Source organism: Camellia sinensis, chromosome 9 (assembly GCF_055761805.1).
Source record: "Camellia sinensis isolate YWXY chromosome 9, ASM5576180v1, whole genome shotgun sequence".
Taxonomy (NCBI): domain Eukaryota; kingdom Viridiplantae; phylum Streptophyta; class Magnoliopsida; order Ericales; family Theaceae; genus Camellia; species Camellia sinensis.
Window position 1 is genome coordinate 157,995,677 of NC_138969.1, and position 26,227 is coordinate 158,021,903.

Sequence of the window (26,227 nt, forward strand, 5' to 3'; positions counted from 1 at the left end):
TAAAAAAAAATTATGAAAATTAATTTTTTTTGGCGACTAAATATTTAGTAGCTAATAATAAATGATACTTTGGGCGACTAAAAGTTTTAGTCGCTAAAAATGAAAATTAAATTTATTGAAAACTATTGGCGACTAAATATTTAGTCGCCAATTTATGACTTTTGGCGACTAAAAAATTTTAGTCGCCAATACCTCGTACTTTTCCCTACTAAAACATTAGTAGCCATTTATAGGACTTTTGGCAACTAAATTTTTTTTAGTCACCAAAACCTTCCCCGACCATTTTCCCACGACAAATCTAGCAACCAGAATATTTAGTCGGGAAAAGGCTTCGGCGACTAAAAACCTTACTTTTGGCGTTTTCTTGTAGTGGTTGATAGCATGAAGCTAAATCAAGTGTTTTGTTAAATGAAAGTAGAAATTTGTTGAATGGGTATGGAGGAAGAAGAAGGGAAGAGAGAGAGAGAGAAGAAAAAGGGTATAACACTTTTGGGTATGATGAAAAAGAAGAGAAGGAAGGGAGAGAGAGAGAAGGGTATAACTGTCAATTAACAACATCTGTTAATAGAAGTTAATGTGCGTTTTAGTCCATCAACCATAAGAGGGTTATATGGTGATTTCTGAATGTCAGGGGGGTAATTCGCACCTAACCCAAACCATAAGGGGGTAAAGTGAAGTTTGCCCTTTTAAAAATTGATTTCACACCCACTTTTCAAAACACGTTTACCCGGTCATCCTCTCGGACATCTCCCAGGACATCCAACTGGTCGTCTGGCTGATTGACCGGAACAGTATTCTTTTTTTTTTTTGGCACCTGTTATTTTTATATTTTAAATAAAAAATATTTTGGAAATTTTTTTAAATTTTTTTATGAGCTTTGAATAGAATTTTGGATTGTATGTTTAGTTATGAGTTGTAAATTTTTGAATCAAATATCATATGTTACATCACTCAATTCAAAACTCTTTTCAAAACTTATAACCAAATAAATTTTCCACATTCAAATCATAATTCTAAAATTTACAAACTCAAAATACAACTCTATTTTCAAATCATAATTCTAAAATTCTACCAAAGGCAACACAAGATATTAACCTTTTGAGTTTGGAGAATAGCGTTGTGAATGGAGTTTATCTACCAAGAGGTTGCATTGGAAAAGAAATTTGAGATGTCACCTTGTTTGGTTTTAATTTTTTTAATTAAATTTTTTATTTTTTATATTCTTTTATTTTTTAGTTAATTTTTTAAATATTTTAAATAATTTTTTTACTTTTTAGATGTACCTAGCGTAAATTTATCTCAAAAATAAAATATTTATAAAAAATATTTGAAAAAATTAATAAATACACAAGAATACGGAAAAATTCACAAATATTATATTTTTTAATTGTATTTGTATTAAGTGTACCTAAAAAGTAAAAACAAATTACTTTAAATATTAAAAAAATTTACTAAAAACACAAAAACACAAAAAAAAAAAAACAAACAAAACTTGGCCTCGTTAGAGAACAGATTTTTTTAATAACTTTTTGATTTTTTAGCTAAAATATGATGTAAAAAAAAACTAGTATGTTTAAGATGAATTTTTAATTTTTTACGAAAAGATGTGCAAAAAGTAGAGAGAAAATAAAAATTTTGACTTTTTGATATAAATTGTTAGTTTTTTTATTTTTTTTTAATGACTTTTTGACTTTTAAGGTAAAAAATAACATTGCCAAACAAGACCTTGATTTTCATAAAATTAAATTCAAAAAATTAGAATCAAACCTACTAATGGTCGAAAAACCCCATTTCAAGCTTACACCTCAGGATTCTAAAACCACCTTGTACTAAAGTAAAATATGATACATGAAATGTAGTTGCAACAATGCTCCGTATTTTTGTAAAAAATGGTAAGATAAACATATGAGAGCAAACACTAGTTTCTGTCAATTTTTTAACCTATTCGGATGCTGAGAAATCTATGGAATTGTACAATCCTAAACCTTGTGTGTTCCTTAATTTCTATAAAAGTGGAGAACGCACCTAAATAAAGCCAAATTGTTACATTTTTAGTATTTGTTTTAATAGGTTATTTTAATTTTTAATTATTTTAGTAGGTTAAAATATTTATATTTAGAAAGAGAGTTAAATTTTTTTATAATTAAATGTAATATTTGTAAGAAAAAAATAAAATAATTATAAATTTAATATGATATTTTATTTTATTAATTCTTTTAATTTATTTTATTTTTTTTATAAATTTTAGTTCAAAAAACTTAAAAAATCCTATGCCAAAAGTCAAGTTACTTTTCCCAGGTTGTTAATGAAGCTCATTTATTTTATCACATTTCTCAGTAGTCCAAGTGAACACGTAAAGAAAAAGTTGATTTGTTGCCCACCAAAATGTTTGGTTGCCTATTTCCATTTCTTATAAATTACGACAGTAGTCATATTGGTCTATGTGTTATTTTTATTTGTTTAATTTTGATTTTAAACTTATAATTTTATTTTAATGTCTAATTAATTATAATTCTTAACATTTTTTTGGTGAAAAATGTACATATAAGTGGCATGTGTCATATATTTAAGAGTAAGTTCATAAACTTATTCAATTTAGTAAGTTAACACCTTAATTAATTCAGTAATTATTTTTCGTCAAAAAAACTAAACGACATTATCAATTATACCAAACTGACACAAAATGTAAAATTAAGAATCAAAATTAAACAAATTAAAAATTTAAAGATTAAAATAATATAAGAGACAAAATATAAGAACCATTAATATAATTTACCCATTCTTATTTTATGTAATCACCTTCTTTCCAGTGCTTTAAGGGTGTAGGTTTGTGGCTGGATGAGTAAGAAACATGCCATGTAGTTGCATCTGATTGGGAGGTCCTTGGATTTCTTTATGTCAAAAGCTTTGATAACTTCAGAGATTCCGACGTAATTGGTTGAGAGATTTGAAAAAAAATTTAGAAAAAATAAATAAAAATAAAAGTAAAATATGAATAAAATATATTTACATTTTATCTAATTTTATATATGTTTTTTTCTTTTCTTTTATATATCCCTTCTCAAATACCCTAACTAAACACAGTATGAGATAAAACAGATGTGCTCTCTTGAATTGTTACTTCTGACAATACGAAACTGACAAGTCCTTGTCTCATTTACAAAATAATTATGGACATGGTTTCGCTTCGAGTCCGGATCCTCGGCGGCCTTATCCTACGGCTGTCCGTGCGACGCCCCAAAACGACGTCGTTTTGGGGCAAAATTTCAAAAAAAAAAAAAGCAAACAAAAACACAAATCAACTCTCTGTCTCTCTCCCACTTTCTTTCTTTGCATATTATACAAAAGATCTGCTGTGTTCATCTTCAAAGCAAGGAGAGAGTGAAAACGAGAGAGTAGAAATTGGTGTCAACCAACCCATATATATATATATATATATATATGTGTGTGTGTGTGTGTATTTTGTTGGGGCAAATAAGAAGAGGTTATTCTTCTCCTTTCTCTGGGCAAATAAAAGTAGGGGATTATTTCAAATCTGGGAATGGATTCGTGGAACGTCGTAGGGGTCGCCGTAGCTGCTCTCCGTCGCCATTCTTGGTCGCCAGTTTCCGTCTATTGCAGTCTTCCACTATCTGTCACCGTCTCTCAGATTTGGGTTTCAAATTTGGGAATAGAGGGGCAAGAGAGAAATGTAAAAAAACAAACAAACAAACAAACACACACAACAACAAAGTTGCAAAATCTGAAACCCAAATCTGAAATATGGGGTTCTGTTGGGTTTCAGATTTGGGAATAGAGGGGCAAGAGAGAAATGTAAAAAAAAAACAAACAAACACACTGTAGACACCCCATTTTTGACCGTTCTTAAGACTTGGACGTTACCGTTTGAACACTCGGTGATCATCCATGTCCATGTTCGTTTTGAGTTCTCGGAGGTCTCGGTTACGTGCCTTGCCTCAGGATCTCTCAACTCGGTTGTCTTGTGCTTGGTTGGACCAAACACTTGTTGGTTTTTGCTTTGGGAGGTAGAGAATGGTTTGTTGGCTATCCCCACGCCTCACCGGCCATGTCTTGAGGCCACCGGCCGTGTCTCCTTGCCACCGGCCATTGGTGATGGCCGGTCGGCACTTTGTGAGGTCGGCCGACTATTTATTTGGCCGATGGACTCCTTTTCTGGCCGATACCCCCCTTTTGTCTTTTTCAGGCATTGTGCATGCCACCTGTGCCAGCTGGAGTGCACGGACCTGTCCTCCATACATGTGTATGGAGGAATTGCACCCTTTGCACCCTTTTGGTCTAGCTTCTTGGGGAAGCTTGGACCTTTGTCTTAGCTTCCTCAAGAAGCTTAGACACCTGTCTCAGCTCCCTAAGGAAGCCTTGGCCCCTTTGCCTTAGCTTCTTTTAGAAGCATTGACCTCTTTTGTTAGCTTCTCTTGGAAGCTTAAGCCTCCATCTTGCTCTATTTAAGGAGACCTTCCCTCTCCTTTGAGGGGGTTCAACAAAACCAGACCTAATACATATATATCTGATATATACACCTTCTCTCTCTATATCTCCCTCTCTCTCTTCATTTGTGTGTGTTAGAGAGCCAAAAAGTGTGTTTTGTTCTTAGTTTTGCACTAAGTCACCTAGCATTACACCATACTTCGACTTTGGAGGTGTTGATGGTTTGTTCTTGAAGTTTTGAGCTGGTTTTGATCAGAAGAAGGCGGCTGGACTTGCTGTTCTTGAAGTGTTCTTCAACGGTAACACTACCGCTTTATTTTCTCCAATCTTGCACTAGCTTTTAACCCCCTTTGCATATTGTTTTGAGCTTTATGTATAACATATAAAAGTTCTCTTTTTTTGTGTATAAGACACTTCATTAAGGTCATTTTGGTGTTGGGGGTCGACCTCCCCATCTTAGGCCTTGTTTGGCCCTTTTTGTGCTCTCCTTGTTAAGCTTTGAATACCTTTGTGCATTGGCCTTCTCACCACTGAAATCCAGAGGATTTTCAGTGGTGAAGAAGAGGTCTTGCATAGGGGAGGGACACCCCTCTCCCTTTGTGTCTCATTTGTTCATGTTTTTGGCTTACAAGGGTAGCATGCATGCTTAGTTGTTTTTTGCTCCATTTCAGAGGTTTTTGGGTGTTATATGGTTATATTATATCTCTATCTTTGGTCAGATTTATGGCCTCTTGCATGCACAATGTACTTTCCTTGCATTCCTCTATTTTGCCTAAAAGGGTACCATGCATTTAGGCCTCCATGCTTGTATATTCTAGCTTGACTTCATGAAGCTTTTGGTCATATTTCATCATGCTTGAGGTCTGTTGGGTACTGATTTGATCATGTTTGCCATGTTTGGTATAGCCTCTTTGCATTTTGGCTTGTAAGCCTTGAGTGTGTGGGTCACTAGCATGCTTAGCTTAGCTTATTCTCATGATTTGACATCATTGGAGATCATATTTCAGTCCATAATCCATGCTTGTATGCTTGCATTCATCATTCCTTCCATGCCTTGAAGAGGTGTCCTTTTGTGCCTTGAAATGAAGCATTGTGCATGCCTATGTGTTTGAGGCTTTGGGTTGCCATATCAGTGGGTTTTGGGGCTCATTTGTGCATGATAAAACTCTGTTTTGCCTTGAAAAATCCATGCCATGTTTGCTTAGGGTAGGTGTTGAGTAATGCCCTCTTTTGTGGTCTTGAATGCCTTTCATCTCGCATCCATTTCCTAGCATGTTTTGGCATCATCCTTCGCATGCTTTTTAGAGTTTAACATGAGTGTTTAATGTCCATATTTATCACCTTTAAGTGTCCCTAAAAGTTGCCCCTTCCATGCTTAGGTGATAGGCCTTGGTATGTGCATGCTTGCATGCATGATTTGTGTCCTTATGCATCATCTATGGCTACTATTTTGGGGCATGCCTGAGGCCTCTCATTTTTGTTTAAGTCCACCATTGCATGTTTTGACATGTTGCATTACTTTGGTCTCATGTTTGCATTATATCATCTTTGCATGTTTGCATTGTTGCTTAGCTAGTTGCACATCTTGTTTGCATTGCATGTTTGGCACATTGCATACTTGCATTATAGGTCACATTACATTTGGCATGTTTTGGTACTTTAGCCTCATGTGCATACTCGAGTCACATCTCACACATGCATTGCATTTTTGCTTGGTTTGGGATGTCAAACCGAGCATGAGGAATGAGGCATGTTCGTACTTAAAGTGACGAAACACGTCTCACTCTTCGGTCACCGATCCCCTTGATCTCAACATGGTAAGGCGTTAGCACTCATTTGTTTTGTTGCATGCATTTACATTGAGTTGCAAACTTGGTGCCTTTGGTCACCATGCATCGAAGAATGTGATTGGTGGCCCGAGTACCGAGGGCCATACTCCCTTGAGTCTATAGCATGATTGGGAGAGTGACCATGCACACATTGCTTTGAAAATTCCATACCATGCACTGTCTGTCCTCTGCTGCTGTCAAAACAGGGCTCTGCAGACAGAAATGGCCGGTCGACCACTTTTTGTGCCGATCGGCCATCATTGTCCAGCCGATGACACAAGATTTGGCCGATAATCCCATTCCCATGGCCGGTGGCATTTTGTTCTGGCCGGTGGAAATCCAAAACACTCAGGAGGAAGTTCAAAGCAGTTCTGGAAACTTTCATATCTTTCAGAGGAGCAAGGCAGTGTAAACAGAGGCAACAGAGGCATGGTACCGGGTTTCCGGGCACGGCAAATCGAGCATGCATCATCCCATCATTCCGAGGCGGGGCTGCGGCCACCTTCTTTTTGTAATTAATTTGTTGATTAATTAGAAGTTTTGTAAATAATTAATTAGTTAGTCAGCTAGTTAATTAGTTAAATCTGTATTATTTATTCGGACCCTCCGAGTGAGGGCAATTGTGTATTAAGTGTGCGTGAGTGTGTGTATGTCTTCCAACCCCACGTCTTTCTTCCCTTTTATTTACTAGCTTTCGATGGTTAGTTTAGGACATGTCTTGATTAGCATACTTATGATAGCATGTTTGCATACATTCATTCGTAATGCACGCACCAGGCTCAGCGCATCATACTAACTGCATAGTATTTCCATTCCAACTTGAATACGTGTATCGAGTTGTCGCATTTCACATGCCATTCTTAGATTAGCCAAGCCTATTCTAGTTGCATTTTGTATGTGTTGCATTAGCCATCTTAACATGAACTAGGATCATGCATTTGATTACTAACTAGTTTCTGTTTTGGCTTGGAGTACTAGGTAAGCTCTTATGCTTTAGCATCTTGCATGCGTGTGAGTGTTGCCATATTAGCATGCTTACCATGAGGCTATATGCTTATATGATATATCTGCCTGAATGCCTGTGGGTGAAGGTTGGGTTATCTGAATTGGAATAATGCATTGACTATGAGTTTTAAGCCCACTAGACAGTGGCAAAACCATCTTTTTTAAGCCCACTTGAGGGTGGCAAAACCTGCATTTTAGCCTACTTGCGAGTAGCAAACCGTTTTCAAAGCAAACATGAAATGCTTTGTCCCAATTTAGGCGACTCAGTCTATACTTGTTATGCTATGCGCATCACATAGTAAATCTAGGCTAATAACCGGAATAAGAACGCATAATGTTTTCAAAATAAGATATCATGGTTAGTAGAGGCCGATCTTCGGATCGGGCGAGAGGGGGTGCTCATAGCTGACCTTCCCCAATCGTACCCAAGTTCCTGAGCCGAGACAACTCTGGTGATGACGAGCATGTGGCCTTAGGCAAACGAGTCAGGGTTTCCTAAATTCCTCTAAAATAAAATATTTAGGTGGCGACTCTGTATCTGGCAAAGCAGTCCATGTTTGGCACTTCTTTACAAAAATCTGTTTTCCAAAACGATTTGCCGGATTTGGACTCATTGGTTCAGATTAAGAACCGTGACAATTTGAGTCCGAACTGTAGTAAACCCGAATGAACAAATTGGGATTTCCCTCCCCGGACGTTCGGCGACGTCTACAGTTTCTAGCGACTCTGTTGGGGATTTAGAGAACTTGACTCGAACTCATGATATCTTGTTTTGACTACGCTTATGTGTTTCTTTGCATTGCATGTGCATTGGTGCGCCTAGGACACCGTGTTTGCCGTCTGCTATTCCTAAGCAGTTTGCCGGAAGCTCGCTTTGAGAAGCGTACCATAAGGCTGACCGGTTACGGGCTCTGCCACGATGGGAACACAAACCCCGGTTTTTACCGGGGCACCCTTTTTGACCATTCGACCTAGTGCATATCGGAATCCATAGTGACTATTCCAAACTAGGACAGGTTGCTTACCCGATTATAAGTTGTTTGAAACCGTTGCGTGCGTAGTGAAACCCTAGCTCCTGACAAAATAGGACAGGGAAACCTTACCCCAACATAGGGGTGTTTTGGCTCTCACTTGCTTGCTATGTGCTTTTGGAGTGCGTCTCTATAGGAATGCATGTATCAGTTTGCGAGTCCGGGCATCAAGCCTATGGGCATCAGTATTTGGGGAATCAGTTTTACCTGAGGGTATCAGTTTACAGGCAGAATTTTGGGCAGAATTCAGTAGAGAGCACAGTCGTTCAGCTATGCGTATACCTATTCTGGTGAAATCAAGCTGAGATACTATCTGTTTTCTCTTTTGCAAGGTAGTCGTGGAACTATAGCTTCAGAGGACTCCAATATCCCCCGAGTATATTGGATCCATGTTGATAGACTTTGTCAGGTCAGGGATTCAGTTCAAGGGCAAATCAATGTTCCTTCGCCAGAGGTAGGGTAAAAGGGCCAGTCAGGCACAGATCATCAATTTAGCAGTTACCAGATCAGTGGTCCTTATCCACCCCACCAGTGAACAGTCAGGCTGAGGTCTCAGTTTTTACCACAGAGATAGAAATACCGGTCAGTCAGCCGGAACAGCAGAACATGGCAGGGATAGAAGAAATGATGCGTCAACTCCAAGAAAGTATAAAACTTATGCAGTAGGACGCTGTCCGCCAAGCGGAATTTTCCAAACAGCAGGCTGCGATCATGGCCCAGCAGGCAGAGCTAATCACCAAGTTGCAATAGCAAAACGGAGCATCTGCTTCGCATCAAGCTCCTCCACCACCAGGGGTTCCGACACCCGGGGAAACACCAAATGTCTAGGAAGGTATGGACATTCCAACAGGGCCGGCTCCGCCCCCAATCCTACCCCAGCTATCCAAAACACCTACCAATTTACCGGACTCTCCCTTCGAATTCGAGGTGGACCCCACGGCATTAAAACTGAACAAGCTTGAAAAGCTGTTCAAGAAATCCCAAGGAGTGAAGTCTATCCCGGACATCGAGGATGGGTATACCGACGCAGCCGTAACGCTGCCGGACAGATTTAAGATGCCGCATATTGACCGATTTGATGGATCCGGGGATCCGGTGGTGCACCTGCGGCTGTTTTCAGACATACTAAGGCCGATGGGCCTCACCAAACTACAGAAGCTTTCTTTATTCGGCCGGACCTTGTCAGGTGTAGCAGCCATCTGGTATGCAAAATGGAAGACGATGTCAAGAGGAGTTGAGATGAGATGGCCGAGGCTTTCGTCGTTCAATACTCTTATAATACACAGATCGAGATTACAACCCGTGATCTTGAGACAACTAGGCAAGAGCCTAAGGAGAGCTTTTCTGACTTTGTGACTCGGTGGAGGGCCAAGGCCTCAATGATGACCATTAAGCCAACCGACAAAGATCAGATTCGGATGGTTGTGCGCAACCTCCAACCCAAGCTCATGCAGAAGATGATTGTTCTCTCCTTCCCCACCTTTTCATATTTGCATGAGATGGGAGTACAGATTGAGGATGCTTTGAAACAGGGCCTGATTGATAATAACAGAGAGCAGCCCAGGAGGGCATTTTCCCACAATTCGAATGCGACCACCAGTGGTGATGCAGTTATAAGATCTTCTGAAGTTGAAATGGTCACCACCAAAACAGCCACCCCTTTTGTTGGTACATCCAATCCAAACCCCCGAACCTCAGACTATCTACCCCGGGGCAAGGGGATTTTCACCCCGCTTTATATGCCTTTGTCTAAAGCTTTGGGGGTCCTACTCAGGAAAGGACATCTAAAACCGTTAGAACAATGGCCTCTACCCGACCCTCTCCCTCCAAAGCATGACCCGACTAAGCACTGTGCTTTTCATCAACAAACCGATCATGACACCGAGAGTTGCGTCCGTCTCCGCCACGAGATACAAAATTTGATTGACAACAAGGTCATTCCCGCACTAGGTCCTGCAAAGTCTATTGACACTTGATCAGTGAACTTGTGGGGGAAAATGTGATGTGATCAGGGGATGAACCACCTGCGGGCAGCACTCAGTGTACTCTAGATGTGGCGTATGTTACGCACTGTTTTGAGCATTTATGAATGTTGGTTTTTGTACTTTCTGACTCGGGTATTGAGTCAGCTTTGCTATGTCGTTTAGAGTCTGTCCCATTGTATAGAGTCAGTCTTTTGATATTGAGTCAGTTGGGTCTATCTTGTTGTATCGAGTCAGTCCTGTTTTGTTAGAGTCGGGTGATTTCGGGGGTGTTACCTCGGACATCACTTGCTTGTTTTGTGTTTGTCTTTTTGTTTTCTTTTGAGTCCGTTTCTGCCTGGAGCCAATTACACCAACAAATTTGATTGAAACAGCAGTGGTTTTTCATGCTCTTGTGTTTGCTTCTGCCTTGCGCCAGTTATGCTAGAAGTTTGAATGAAACGACAGTGCTTTCCATATACTCATTCTGTGCTTTTAAGTCATTGCATTGACCTAAGTTTTTCAAAACTTTTTCCAAAACTGTGGTAAAAACGAAGAGGAAGGAATTCCTTGGATTTTGTAAAATTTGATCAATTGAGAGAAAGAGAGGCATGCTAAGCCCTTAATGAGTGAAATCATGTTTGTTAGTGTGCATACTGAGAAGGATCCTGGCTTGATCCGGATTGGTTCTACACCGTCTTCAGCACGAGCGATTTGTCGCTTTCTTAAAAATTTTCAAAAAATGTTTTGCGCGGTCTTGCGAAGACCTGTGTGGAATCGCTCTTGAGATTGTGCAGCTTAGGATCGCTCTCAGCCCCGAGACTCAACCCCTCACTTTCGAACCTTGAACTTGAAATCAAAATGTTCAACGGTCAACTACAACATGAGGCCTGTGTGGCCAGATTCGAAGCAGCCCGCGAACTAGGGGCAAGAAAAGTCAGATCAAGAAGCTTGTGAAGCTAGATCAGGAGCACCCCTCGAACTAGGGGCAAAAACGTCAGATGTGCTCGAAGAGTCAAAGACGAAGACTGACAAGAATGCCAAATCCCAGAAGGGAGGAAAGAAGAAAACATTGCTGAAGGACAATTGAGCTCCTATCGACAACACTGGGGGCAAACTCAGCCCCCATTGAATGGACTCCTACATCATCAGCGAACAGCAGCCATTCTCCTGAATTCAGATGACTTCAGGATCTCAAACCATTCGACATGGACAAAGCTACACTTTTACCCTTGAGAGGCTCGTTGGGTCGAAAACCCGAAAGGGTGGCCCAGGCAAAAGTTAAAGCAAGAAAAAAAGAAGAAAAAGAACAAAAAAAAGAAAAGAAATAAAATGCAAAGAATGAAAAAGAAAAGATGAAAAAAAAATGAAAAAAAAGAAAAAGAAAAAAGAAGATGAAAAAAAAAGAAAAGCAAAGCTCGCAAGGTTGAAAATCCGGAAGGGCGGCCTTAGCAAAAGTTAGAGCGTAAAAGGAGAGGTTAATACCCGAGTGTACCTTACCCCGAACTATGTAAGGCTTGATTCCCATGTTTGGGATACGTAGGCAACTTCATTCTGAAGTCCAGCCGCAGACACTTCTACAATTGATTGCGTCCATGTAATGGTTTTTGATCATCTTTGCCTTCTCTATATCCGAGAGTTCGGTTGTGATCGTCACTCTGAGGACTGATTGCAGTGTGCTATGGCGCTATCCAAACAAGGGGCAACTTTTCGTTGCCATTCAATGCGCTGCGGTGCCATTCAAACAAGGGGCAACTTTCCGTGGCCATGCAGTGCCGTTCAAGCAAGGGGCAATTTTCCATTGTCATGGATCCGAGGTTGCGCATCTCGAAAGTAGGTTCCGTGCTCGTTGAGCAGTGGTTGATTTACAAAAACAGTTTTTGAGAATTTTTACTGAGGTTAACTGATTCTTTTGAAAATCATCTCATTTTTTCCAAAACTGGACCATTTCTTGGACCCAAAAAAGGAAAATTTTCAGTGCTCATAGCCTAACTTGCATGATTTCAAATCAGAAAATTGAACAAGCATGTTAATCTAACTCTCATGTTGGTCAAAATTGTTTTAGTAGAAAACCAAAAATAAAAAAATGGTCAAAATGATGAACTAAGGACACAGTTGAGTCAAGTGTTCTGTATTTTCCCCGTTGTCAACATACTTGCCAGAAAAGGGCACTCTACTTGCCAGAAAGGGCACTCTACCTGTCGAAAAAAGGCACCACTGAAGCTGACCGCAAAAGGGCAGAAAGCTCTCACATCCTCCACGCAACGAGGTATCAAGCCAAGTGCGAAGCACGAACTGGAATGGAGCAAGGTATTCCACTCCCTCATCTAGACAGATCTGATCATGTCCAAACTCCCCAGCAGAGCATCGTCAACCGATGTCAATTGCAGATTTGCTACACACCCAGTTGTAGCACAGCCCCTCTGTGGGAGAAACTCACTGTTATAAACAAGAAGAAGAATCTAGCGGAATGCTAGGGGCAAGACCCCGCAACTTTCTATTTATCCATCAACCACCCAGGGGAGGGATTGAAAATGAGAGATTGAAGAATAGAGATATGTGTGATGAGAGAAAAAGTAAGAAAAGGGTTTTGAGAGAAAAGCCGAGCCTGAGGGTCGAGTGACATGAGAATCACAAATGAGAAAGGGTGGGAAACAATACCCGGAGAAACTGGCTCCTCGTGAAATGAAAAGTCTCTTGCCATTGGTAATACACAACTGAGTGTTGTGTATGTGTGTTTTTGTTTGTCTCGATTCTTGTTTTGAGTCGTTTGAGTGTCAATAGATGTGTTTAGGTTGTTTACCTTTTCTTTTTCTTTGTTAAGTCGTTTTGACTGTGGTCAGTTGTGGGCTCAATACCCGGTCAAGAACTCATTTCTCGATTTCAATCAAATCGTTTTGTGCTCGGAGTGCTGTGCCATTCTCCACATTTGTGCAAAACAAGATTTGTTCTTTCATAAAACTGCAAGGTTCAACCCAGGTCATGTGAGAACAGTGAAAACAAGGACCTATTTGAAGCTATAAGGGTTCCAGACTACAAAGCAAAAGAAAAGAGGGAAAATCGAAGCATCTGAATGTGTTTCACCTTCAGCAAATTCCGTGATTGTACTCCGGATGTACCTCTTCAAGCCTTGTCAGTACTCCGAAGAATGAGTGTGCCTCTACCCCAAGTGTAAGTTTGCTTCAAGTCAGAATGGCAGTCCAAACAGCACCCGAGGGTTTCACATGCAGATGTTATCTCTCGCCAATATAGACAGGGTGTCCCCTTTTGAACTGAGCGGGTTGCCAAGTCTTCCGAGAGGTAAATCAGAGGCACCAGAGTACATATTTGATGCTCCTCTATTGCATAGAATGTGAACTTTCATACACACTTTTGTTGCATGCGTGCCGTGCATCATTATGATTCATGTATAGAATATGCTTGCTTTCGATTCTGCATAGAATATGCTTTGCTTTCAATGTTGCATAGAATATGCCTGTCTTATGCATGTAATATGTCTTCAATATTGCATCAAATATGCTTTCCATGATTGCATAGAAAATGCCCCCATACTTGCATAGAATATGCATCTTATCGCACTTCTTTTGTGCACCTCACTCGCACTGTCTTGTGTACCTGTATTGCATTGTTTTGCACATCTCTAACATGCGCTGTCACACACGTTTTACTTGCATTGTTATGCACGTTTCAATCGCATTGTTACGCACACTCTAGTTGCATTGTTATGCACACTTGCATTGTTATGCACCCATTCCTCTTGCGTTGTCACGCACACTTCACTTGCATTGTTATGCACCCATTCCTCCTGCATTGTCATGCACTGATTCGCTTGCATTGTTATGCATTGTTCCACGTGCATTGTTATGCACGTTTCACTCGCATTGTTATGCACCCTTTCAATTGCATCGTTTTGCACAATCTCTTTCTTTCCGAAACACTAGAATACGCCCCTATGTTTCTTCTTCTTTCTGAAACACTGGGATACGTCCCTATGTTTCTCCTTCCTTCCAGAACACCGGGATACGTCCCTATGTTTCTCTCCCCTTCCGGAACACCGGGATACGTCCCTATGTTTCTCCTTCCTTCCGAAACACTCGGATACGTTCCTATGTTTCTTCTCCTTTCTAAAACACTGGGATACGTCTCTATGTTTGTTTTCCTTTCTGAAACACCGGGATACGTCCCTATGTTTCTCCTTCCTTTTAAAACACTGGGATACGTCCCTATGTTTCTCCTTCCTTTTGAAACACTGGGATACGTCCCTATGTTTCTCCTTCCTTCTGAAGCACCGGGATATGTCCCTATGTTTCTCCTTCCTTCCGAAACACCGGGATACGTCCCTAACCACCGGGATACGTCCCTAAACACCGGGATACGTCCCTAACCACCGGGATACGTCCCTAAACACCAGGATACGCCCTATGTTTCTCCCTCTTAGGTTAAGAGCATTTGGAATACGTTCCAATGCTTATACATTTCTGAAACACTGGGATATGTTCCTATGTTTCTCCCTCTTTGGTTAAGAGCATTTGGCACATGTTCTAATGCTTATGCCACTTTTTCTCCTTTTGCGTGCAACGCGTCAGAATCTTGTTTGAGACCTCGGGTGTCCCCAATGGTCGCTCTTAGTCTTTCTTACATGGCGCATGGTTAAGATTGTATAATTCTCTTACATCCTTTCTACATTACGATGTAGTTTGGTTTTTGCTTGCTTAAAACTGTTGCATGTTATGCTTCGTTACAGCTTTCTTTGCATGATCATAAGTTATGCTTGGCCTTGTGCATTGTCTTGCATTTTGCCCCTGCCTTCGGGCGCATATCTTTGCTTGTAGCTTGTTTGCTTTGTCTAAGTCTTCGGCCTTGTCAAAAATAGGTCGTCTCTGGGCTTTGACACTCACTCCCGTCATTGTTATGACTTTCGAGTTTTGTCAAAAAGGGGCAACTGTAGACACTCCATTTTTGACCGTCCTCAAGACTTGGACGTCACCGTTTGAACACTCGGTGATCATCCATGTCTGTGTTCGTTTTGAGTTCCCGGAGGTCTCGGTTATGCGCCTTGCCTCAGGATCATGTCTGTGTTCGTTTTGTGTTCCCGGAGGTCTCGGCTATGCGCCTTGCCTCAGGATCTCTAACCTCGGTTGTCTTGTGCTTGGTTGGACCAAACACTTGTTGGTTTTTGCTTTGGGAGGTAGAGAATGGCTTGTTGGCCATTCCCACGCCTCGCAGGCCATGTCTTGAGGCCACCGGCCGTGTCATCTTGCCACCGGCCATTGGTGATGGCCGGTCGGTACTTTGTGAGGTCGGTCGACTATTTATTTGGCCAATGGACTCCTTTTCTGGCCGGTACCCCCCTTTTTCCTTTTTCAGGCATTGTGCATACCAGCTGGAGTGCACGAACCTGTCCTCCATACACGTGTATGGAGGAATTGCACCCTTTGCACCCTTTTGGTCTAGCTTCTTGGGAAAGCTTGGACCTTTGTCTTAGCTTCCTCAAGAAGCTTAGACACCTGTCTTAGCTTCCTAAGGAAGCCTGGGCCCCTTTGCCTTAGCTTCTTTTAGAAGCCTTGACCTCTTTTGTTAGCTTCTCTTGGAAGCTTAAGCCTCCATCTTGCTCTATATAAGGAGACCTTCCCTCTCCTTTGAGGTGGTTCAACAAAACCAGACCTAATACATATATATCTGATATATACACCTTCTCTCTCTATATCTCCCTCTCTCTCTTCATTTGTGTGTGTTAGAGAGCCAAAAAGTGTGTTTTGTTCTTAGTTTTGCACTAAGTCACCTAGCATTACACCATACTTCGACTTTGGAGGTGTTGAGGGTTTGTTCTTGAAGTTTTGAGCTGGTTTTGATCAAAAGAAGGCGGCCGGACTTGCTGTTCTTGAAGTGTTCTTCAAGGGTAACACTACTGCTTTATTTTCCCTAATCTTGCACTAGCTTTTAAACCCCTTTGCATGCTATTTTGAGCTTTGTGTATAACATATAAAAGTTCTCTTTTTTTGTGTTTAAGACACTTCATTAAGGTCATTTTGGTGTTGGGGGTCGACGTCCCCCTCTTAGGCCTTGTTTGGCCCTTTTTGTGCTCTCCTTATTAAGCTTTGAATACCTTTGTGCATTGGCCTTCTCACCACTGAAATCCAGAGGATTTTCAGTGGTGAAGAAGAGGTCTTGCATAGGGGAGGGACACCCCTCTCCCTTTGTGTCTCATTTGTTCATGTTTTTGGCTCACAAGGGTAGCATGCATGCTTAGTTATTTTTGGCTCCATTTCAGAGGTTTTTGGGTGTTATATGGTTATATTATATCTCTGTCTTTGGTCAGATTTATGGCCTCTTGCATGCACAATGTACTTGCCTTGCATTCCTCTATTTTGCCTAGAAGGGTACCATGCATTTAGGCCTCCATGCTTGTATGTTCTAGCTTGACTTCATGAAGCTTTTGGTCATATTTCATCATGCTTGAGGTCTGTTGGGTACTGATTTGATCATGTTTGTCATGTTTGGTATAGCCTCTTTGCATTTTGGCTTGTAAGCCTTGAGTGTGTGGGTCACTAGCATGCTTAGCTTAGCTTATTCTCATGATTTGGCATCATTGGAGATCATATTTCAGTCCATAATCCATGCTTTTGTGCTTGCCTTCATCATTCCTTCCATGCCATGAAGAGGTGTCCTTTTGTGCCTTGAAATGAAGCATTGTGCATGCCTATGTGTTTGAGGCTTTGGGTTGCCATATCAGTGGGTTTTGGGGCTCATTTGTGCATGATAAAACTCTGTTTTTCCTTGAAAAATCCATGCCATGTTTGCTTAGGGTAGGTGTTGAATAATGCCCTATTTTGTGGCCTTGAATGCCTTCCATCTCGCATCCATTTCCTAGCATGTTTTGGCATCATCCTTCGCATGCTTTTCAGAGTTTAACATGAGTGTTTAATGTCCATATTTATCACCTTTAAGTGTCCTTGAAAGTTGCCCCTTCCATGCTTAGGTGATAGGCCTTGGTATGTGCATGCTTGCATGCATGATTTGTGTCTTTATGCATCATCTATGGCCACTGTTTTGGGGCATGCCTGAGGCCTCCCATTTTTGTTTAAGTCCACCATTGCATGTTTTAACATGTTGCATTACATTGGTCTCATGTTTGCATTATATCATCTTTGCATGTTTGCATTGTTGCTTAGCTATTTGCACATCATGTTTGCATCGCATGTTTGGCACATTGCATACTTGCATTATAGGTCACATTACATTTGGCATGTTTTGGTACTTTAGCCTCATGTGCATACTTGAGTCACATCTCACACATGCATTGCATTTTTGCTTGGTTTGGGGTGTCAAACCGAGCATGAGGAATGAGGCATGTTCGTACTTAAAGTGACGAAACACGTCTCACTCTTCGGTCACCGATCCCCTTGATCTCAACATGATAGGGCGTTAGCACTCATTTGTTTTGTTGCATGCAGTTACATTGAGTTACAAACTTGGTGCCTTCGGCCACCATGCATCGAAGTACGTGATTGGTGGCCTGAGTACCAAGGGCCATACTCCCTTGAGTCTATAGCATGATTGGGAGAGTGGCCATGCACACATTGCTTTGAAAATTCCATACCATGCACTGTCTGTCCTCTGCTGCTGTCAAAACAGGGCTCTGCAGATAGAAATGGCCAGTCGACCACTTTTTGTGCTGACCGGCCATCATTGTCCAGGCGATGACACAAGATTTGGCCGATAATCCCATTCCCATGGCCGGTGGCATTTTGTTCTGGCCGGTGGAAATCCAAAACACTCAGGAGGAAGTTCAAAGCAGTTCTGGAAACTTTCATATCTTTCAGAGGAGCAAGGCAGTGTAAACAGAGGCAATAGTGGCATGGTACCGGGTTTCCGGGCGCGGCAAATCTAGCATGCATCATCCCATCATTCCGAGGCGGGGCTGCGGCCACCTTCTTTTTGTAATTAATTTGTTGATTAATTAGAAGTTTTGTAAATAATTAATTAGTTAGTCAGCTAGTTAATTAGTTAAATTTGTATTATTTATTCGGACCCTCCGAGTGAGGGCAATTGTGTATTAAGTATGCGTGAGTGTGTGTATGTCTTCCAACCCCACGTCTTTCTTCCCTTTTATTTACTAGCTTTCGATGGTTAGTTTAGGGCATGTCTTGATTAGCATACTTATGATAGCATGTTTATATACATTCATTCGTAATGCATGCACCGGGCTCGGCGCATCATACTAACTGCATAGTATTTCCATTCCAACCTGAATACGTGTATCGAGTTGTCGCATTTCACATGCCATTCTTAGATTAGCCGAGCCTATTCTAGTGGCGTTCTGTATGTGTTGCATTAGCCATCTTAACATGAACTAGGATCATGTATTTGATTACTAACTAGTTTCTATTTTGGCTTGGAGTACTAGGTAAGCTCTTATGCTTTATCATCTTGCATGCGTGTGAGTGTTGCCATATTAGCATGCTTACCATGAGGCTATATGCTTATGTGATATATCTGCCTGAATGCCTGTGGGTAAAGGTTAGGTTATCTGAATTGGAATAATGCATTGACTATGAGTTTTAAGCCCACTAGACAGTAGCAAAACCATCTTTTCTAAGCCCACTTGAGGGTGGCAAAACCTGCATTTTAGCCTACTTGCGAGTAGCAAACCGTTTTCAAAACAAACATGAAATGCCTTGTCCCAATTCAGGTGACTCATTCTATACTTGCTATGCTGTGCGCATCACACAGTAAATCTAGGCTAATAACCGGAATAAGAACGCATAATGTTTTCAAAACATGATATCATGGTTAGTAGAGGCCGATCTTCAGATCAGGCGAGAGGGGGTGTTCATAGCTGACCTTCCCCAATCGTACGCAAGTTCCCAAGCCGAGGCAACTCTGGTGATGACAGATACGTGGCCTTAGGCAAACGAGTCAGGGTTTCCTAAATTCCCCCAAAATAAAATATTTAGGTGGCGACTCTGTATCTGGCAAAGTAGTCCATGTTTGGCACTTCTTTACAAAAATCTATTTTCCAAAACGATTTGCCGGATTTGGACTCTTTGGTTCAGATTAAAAACCGTGACAATTTGAGTCCGAACTGTAGTAAGCCCAAATGAACAAATCAGGATTTTCCTCCCAGGACGTTCGGGGACGTCTACACACACACAACAACAAAGTTGCAAAATCTGAAACCCAAATCTGAAATAGGGGGTTCTGTTGGGTTTCAGATTTGGGAATAGAGGGGCAAGAGAGAAATGTAAAAAAAAAACAAACAAACAAACACACACAACAACAAAGTTGCAAAATCTGAAACCCAAATCTGAAATAGGGGGTTCTGTTGGGTTTCAGATTTGGGAATAGAGGGGCAAGAGAGAAATGTGAAATGGATTTAAAAAAAAAAAAAAAACAACGACGACAACAACAACAAAGTGCCAAAATCTGAAACCCAAATCTGAAACTGGGGCTCTGTTTGAAGATGTGTGGCTCTGTTTGAAGATGTGTTCTTCCTCTCCTCTCTCTCTTCCTCTGTGCTTTCGTTCTTCCTCTTTCTCTACTCTGATTCTATATTTTTTTTTTTTTTTTTTTACTGAAATTTTGCCCCAAAACGACGTCATTTTGGGGCGCCGCATGGACGGCTGCAGGACAAGGCCGCCGAGGATCCGGACTCGTTTTGCATCATCATCGCTCACTTACAATGACATTGTGTGCCTGTACACAAATATTGGTCAGCATGAAAAGATTTCCAATGTCTTTACAAAGATGAAGAGGAATAAAGTTTATCCCGACAATTTCAGCTGTAGAATCTGCATCAATTCGCATGGAGTGAAATAAGATATGGAAGAAAGGGAAAAGATTTTAAAACCTTGCTTAAAATGTCGGTTCATTTTTTAATTTTTGATTATTTTAATTTAGGATTAAAAAGTTTCGTTTGGAATGAATTTTATAACTTCTTTAACTTTTCTAAGAAAAAAAATAAAATAATTATAATTTAAATGCTATATTTTATATTATTAATTTTTTAATATATTTTATTTTTTTTAAATTAAAATTGTGGGGAAGTAGTTTGGAAATACTCTTTTGATCCATTGGGACGCTCGAGATCCTCAGCTAGTAACCTAAAAAAGAATGAACACTCCAGTCAGGGGTGCTAGAATTAGCACTCGACGGATAAGTCAGTGTATACTCTCTTGGTTACTTGTACCTTAAGTTAAGCGTATTAGTTCTCACATACCTCTCTTTGGTTGTTGTTCTTCTATTTATATACGCTCCTAGTCCTCAGGATAGGGCCCACTATTAATCCGTCGTGTGATTGCTCACTCAGCCCTTCTTTCATCGTATTCCAACTTCCAATCGGCCCCTCGTTCAACTGGCTTTATGGCCGACTAAGATATTCGGCATCTAGAACGTACAAGACGGGGGTGAGTATAATATGTACTGATTGTCTAAATGTGTACTCGGCGTATCTGCGTCCCCTTTTATTCGGCTCCCACAATTGCCCCTTAAACACCTCACTAGCACTAGTTAGTCGGCGTGTTTGATTTCGAACTTGAAAAGTCAAAAATTTAGTAGTTAACCTCATTCCAACGTGTGTCAGAACGCACACGTTTTCTGGTCATCATTACAAATTCCCGCCTCGTCGTATGCGTCCTTCATTTAATGTGATTTAAAACTTTGTCTCTTCGAATGTATACTCTGAATACTTAAAGTTTCTGGCTCGCCTTCTAGTTCAACTCCTTTACTTCGCGACCTCTGCAATTTCTTCCCGTCTCTCATTATACCTTGTGCTTCTTGTAAGTTTTCTTCTCCTTCACTCCCAATACCATTTTCTTGTTTACTTTTAGTTTTGAATAATCCTTAGGCTAGCCGTGATGGCAAAAAATTTGAAAGAGCTCCTTTCTGTGGATTAAATTTTCGACTTCCGACGCCATTATTCCATCCCCAACGACGTCCATCTATCACTTGTGGCAGATAGCACCACTGATATAAAGAGGACCGATGAGAGTACAATCATCTTTCCTCTCCTATCGATTGCTGAGGGCGGAGTCTGTTTTCCCCTTCACCCATTTTTAAGAGCTATCTTTCGACACTGGGGTCTAATTCCTTCCCAGCCTAACGTGAAATTTTCCGCATCATAATGGGGATTACAGAGTTGAACCGTCGTCTTAGGATTAACTTAGGTATACCTGCGATTTGGCATTGTTATGCCTTAGCCAAGTCTACTGGCCGGTTGGGACGCTATTTTCTCAGGGCCAAAGATACCGATCATCACCTAGTGACTATGCTTGCCACCTTCGGCAAGCGTGTTGACGACGTGATGGTCGTTGTCCGAGGCAACTGGGAATTCGGCGAGGGTGAAGATCGCCTAGATTTCATGCCAAGGCGAAAAGGTGAACCAAGTGGTCGTATAGCTCACTCTAGTTTCTCTTATTACCTTATTTGTATTCGGCTTTCCTTCCATGTGTTTACCGTTTTGTTTATGCAGGTAGCAATTTGAAGAAAGTGTTGGTTTCAACCGACGACGCTGTACTTGTAGACATTAATGTCGCTCTACAGTTCGTTGGCTGTCCAAACCTGCAGAAACAAGGGAGGGCGGCCCACATTCTTTTGTGATACGCGCCATCTTACTCTACGTTTTCGGCGGCAGAACACATTCCAATTCCAAGTGGTGAAGATCATCTTACTGCCCTTATCTTCCCCAGCTTCAAAAACATAAAGGAGGTTGGTTTAGAAGCCTCTGATTCAGAACAAGAGGAAGAACAAGCAACCGATCCGGTCGCCAAGGACCTGAACCAGTCGGAAGTCGAGATAGACGAAGCATTTAATTCGGCTTTTGAGGAAGTTGGATTCAATTCGTCTGACCCTCCGCCTGCCTTAGGCCAAGGGGACTTTTTCGAAGACATTTTTACAAACTTAGGGGACTTGCCCGGCTCTTACCTTGACAACATGGCCGGTGAGTCGCTCACCCAATTGGCCAAACAGAGAAACGCCGAGAGGATGGCTACCCGAAGAAGAGCTGAAGCCGAGCGAAACCAACCTCCGCCCCCTTCACCTGACGCTAGGGAAGAAACTCCACCCGTTCCTGTTGAAGAGGTGGTTCATAATGAAATGGCCAAAATGGAAACTGTTGTCGATCAACAGGAGGGTCAAGTGACGGAGTATAGGGGTGAAAAGTGCCCTGCCGATCACGAAACCATTTATTCGGAAGACCCAGTGGACAAACGGCCACGTTTAGAAGAATTGAACTTGGTTGTGCCGTTCATAATGCAACCAAAGATGAAAAACATGCTGGTTGGCTCCGATTCATTGGCTATAAGAGACCCGGCTGTGGCCTTGAGCCTGGCTTCCTCTATTTCTCTGCCGGCTGACAGAGCAACTTTTAGGGCGGAGGCTGATCTGCTGACTATTGTATTAGCTGCTCAATCGACGATATTGGTACGTAGTTCTTTACAGTTTTGCAAGGCTAAACAGGAGTTTCTATATTAGCTTACTGGTCCTTTTTTTTGCAGGCGACGATGAGAATAGCCGAGATTGGACATCGCCAACACGATGCAATCGAACAGATCGCTTTCTTACAACCGAATTGGAAAAAGAGAAGGGGAGAACAGCTGAGGCCTCTCTCTAAGCCGAGTTTGAGGCTGCGAAAGCGGTGAAGAGAGAGCTAGGGCTGATGCAGAAGCAAATGAGGCCAGGACGGCTGTCGCACTGAAAGTGGCCGTTGAATAAAAGGTGAAAGCGAATGAAGAAGCGCTTAGACTGGCCAATGAGATGATTACCAAGCTAGAGGCCGACCTGGAAGAGTCGAGGCGGGCGAAGGCAAACGCCGAGTCTGCGCTTTCCGAGTCGTTCCAGGCTGGCAAGAATGCGGCTTTGGCGGACTACGTCAAAGAAGTACCAAAATTCGAAAATAGGGGGTTCAAACACGGCTGGCTCAAAGCCTTGGTTGCCACTAACGTGATATCGGAACAGTCTATTCTGTACGAGCAGGTAGACGTTGAGCCGCTAGAGTCTGACCCCGAAGACAGTTGAATATTTTTCGTTTTGCTTTTGGTATTAAGCGTATGTAGATTTTGCTGTATGTATTAGGTTTTTGTTTTTGATTGTTCATTTTTGTGAGAAGCTAAAATAGGGTAGTTTTCATTTGTAAAATGAATTCTAGTTGTGCTTAATTTACGAATGAAAATTATTTTTGCAATTTGCGCGCAGCGTATGAATGGAAATTATTTTTGCCTTTTGTGCTCAATGAATGTGCTTGTTAGCTGCCAAGTAAGATGTAAAATCATGAAATGAATGAAACAAGTTGCCGAATTAAAAATAATTGTAAAGTGCTGCAGCTTAGCCAAATATAGTAGTGAATATGCCCTTGCCGCAGCGAGTTAATGAACCAATCAGACTAATGAACCAAGACGGTCTGAAAACGGCAGTTCAAGAATTTGCTGGGGCACAATGGAAATTCGACTGAGCTCTGATAGTTATGCTGAATAGATTGATGAATCTGCCCTTGCCCCAGCAAGTTAATGAACCCAGACAAACTGAACACAGCAATTCAGGAATTTGATGGGGCATAATGGTAACTCAACTTAGCTTTGATAGTTATGCCGAATAGATTGATGAATCTGCCCTTGCCCCAGCAAGTTAATGAACCCAGACAGACTGAACACGGCAGTTCAGGAATTTGCTGGGGCACAATGGTAACTCAGCTTAGCTCTGATAGTTATGCCAAATAGATTGATGAATTTGTCCTTGCCCCAGCCAGTACTTGAACTGGGACGCCGAAAATAGTTAGTTCGTGGCGTGAAGCTTTTGAAGTTTAGCATTAATGATATCGTCTCGAGGGTGCTGCACCCGTAAGAAATAAATGGGGTGAGTGCTTCGTGCATGTAGGTCCTATTAATGTGCTCAGACTCAACAACTCAGTCTAGTCCGTAGAGGAAGGTTAGACAAGCGCGAATGTCAAATAGACTATTCTTCAACAGCAAAGGAGATGAGAGGACATTGGCTAAGCTGGAAGGAGAGATAAATCGAAGTGGCAAACCTATGCGCACGGGAAGTAGGACTTCGAGGGAGCGGGAGAGATGCTAGTCCCCTCGTCGTCGAAGTAGGTCACCCATGAGGGAAAAATAGCAACGGGGCAAATCTCCTCAACCCCACTCCGGAAGAGAATCTGATGCGACACCGCGCCCGTTGAGTTTTGCGGTCTTTGTGAGGAATAGACAAATGACAGAAGCGGATTCAATCGTTTGTGACCCAAATGTGGCAGTCGAGTTTGCTCGATAGATTTTTCCACCTGAAGTCCAGCAGTCGATGGTAGGTTGACAAGATTTCGAAGTGTTTCAAGAAGGCGTTCATGGGGCGGTGAAGGGGCTGTACACCGCCTATGAAATCGGCATGCGTCTTTATGCCGCACGGCGGGATATAGAGCAGAGAGACGAACACATTCAAAGCTTAGAAGCTGGCACGGAGAAAGCTGAGCGCGAACTAAGAAAGGTCAAGACTGCCGAGTCACAATCGGTCCGCCATCCTAACCCGGTTGTGGAGGAAAGAGTGACCCAGCGGCTAACAAGTCATGAGATTGCCGATCGCGATACGGCTAGCATGTTTACAATTGAGACTGCTAAATCCAGGGCTTATGAAAAAGGCTTTCATGACGGCCGAAAGGTCGGGATAGACAAGACCAAGGGAAAACTTGCCGAAGAGATCTGCCAATGTGAAAATCATGGATTTAAGCACCGTTAGATCAAGGCACTTCAAGCCGCTGACGCTCTCCGGGCAGCAGGCGTTGATCCGGCATCGCCATTATATCAAGGTCATCATTTTCCCTTTTCCGCCTTCGAAGTTGAGAAGAGTGATGATGAGGGAGATGCCAAATAAAAGTACACATTGTAATGCTCAAACGCAGATTCAGTGCAAATTATGTATTTATTGGTTAATTCAATAAAACACTCTATTTTAAATGTTTGCATGTTTCGACTTATGTTTATAAACTTTGTGTCAGTCGATCAATTTAATGAAATATTTCATTTTGAATGCTTGCATGTTTCAATTTTCACTGTGTATCATGATAGCCATGCAGGGTGCTCCGATTTTAGAGGATTTATTCGGCCCAAACGTGACCTGCATGGATGGGGCTAAGAATTCGAAGGCTTTTTTTTTCTCTTTTTTTTTTTTTATCCTGGCCAATCGTGAGATCCACGAAGGGCGCTTCGAATCCGGAGTCTTTATTCGACCCAAACGTGACCTGCACGGATGGGGCTTCGAATTCGAAGGCTTTTTTATCTTGGCCAATCGTGAGATCCATGAAGGGCGCTCCGAATCCGGAGTCTTTATTCGGCCCAAACGTGACCTGCACGGATGGGCCTCCAAATTTGGAGGCTTTTTTAACTTGGCCAATCGTGAGATCCACGAAGGGGGCTCCGAATCCGGAGTCTTTATTCGGCTCAAACGTGACCTGCACGGATGGGGCTCTAAATTCGGAGGCTTTTTTAACTTGGCCAATCGTGAAATCCATGAAGGGCGCTCCGAATCTAGAGTCTTTATTCGGCCCAAACGTGACCTGCACAGATGGGGCTCCGAAGTCGAAGGCTTTTTTAACTTAGCCAATCGTGAGATTCACGAAGGGCGCTCCAAATTCGGAGTCTTTATTCGGCCCAAACGTGACCTGCACGGATGGGGCTCCGAATTCGGAGGCTTTTTTAACTTGGCCAATCGTGAGATCCACGAAGGGCGCTCCGAATCCGGAGTCTTTATTCGGCCCAAACGTGACTTGCATGGATGGGACTCTGAATTCGGAGGCTTTTTTAACTTGGCCAATCATGAGATCCACGAAGGGCGCTCCGAATTTGGAGTCTTTATTTGGCAGACTTTTGAACTGAGTTTCATAATGAGAAAGTAGGAGATTTTGCATTGCAAAAGCGAAATCCGTACATGGTGAATCATTCAAAACAAGTATCACGCCCCACAGGTCGGGTTC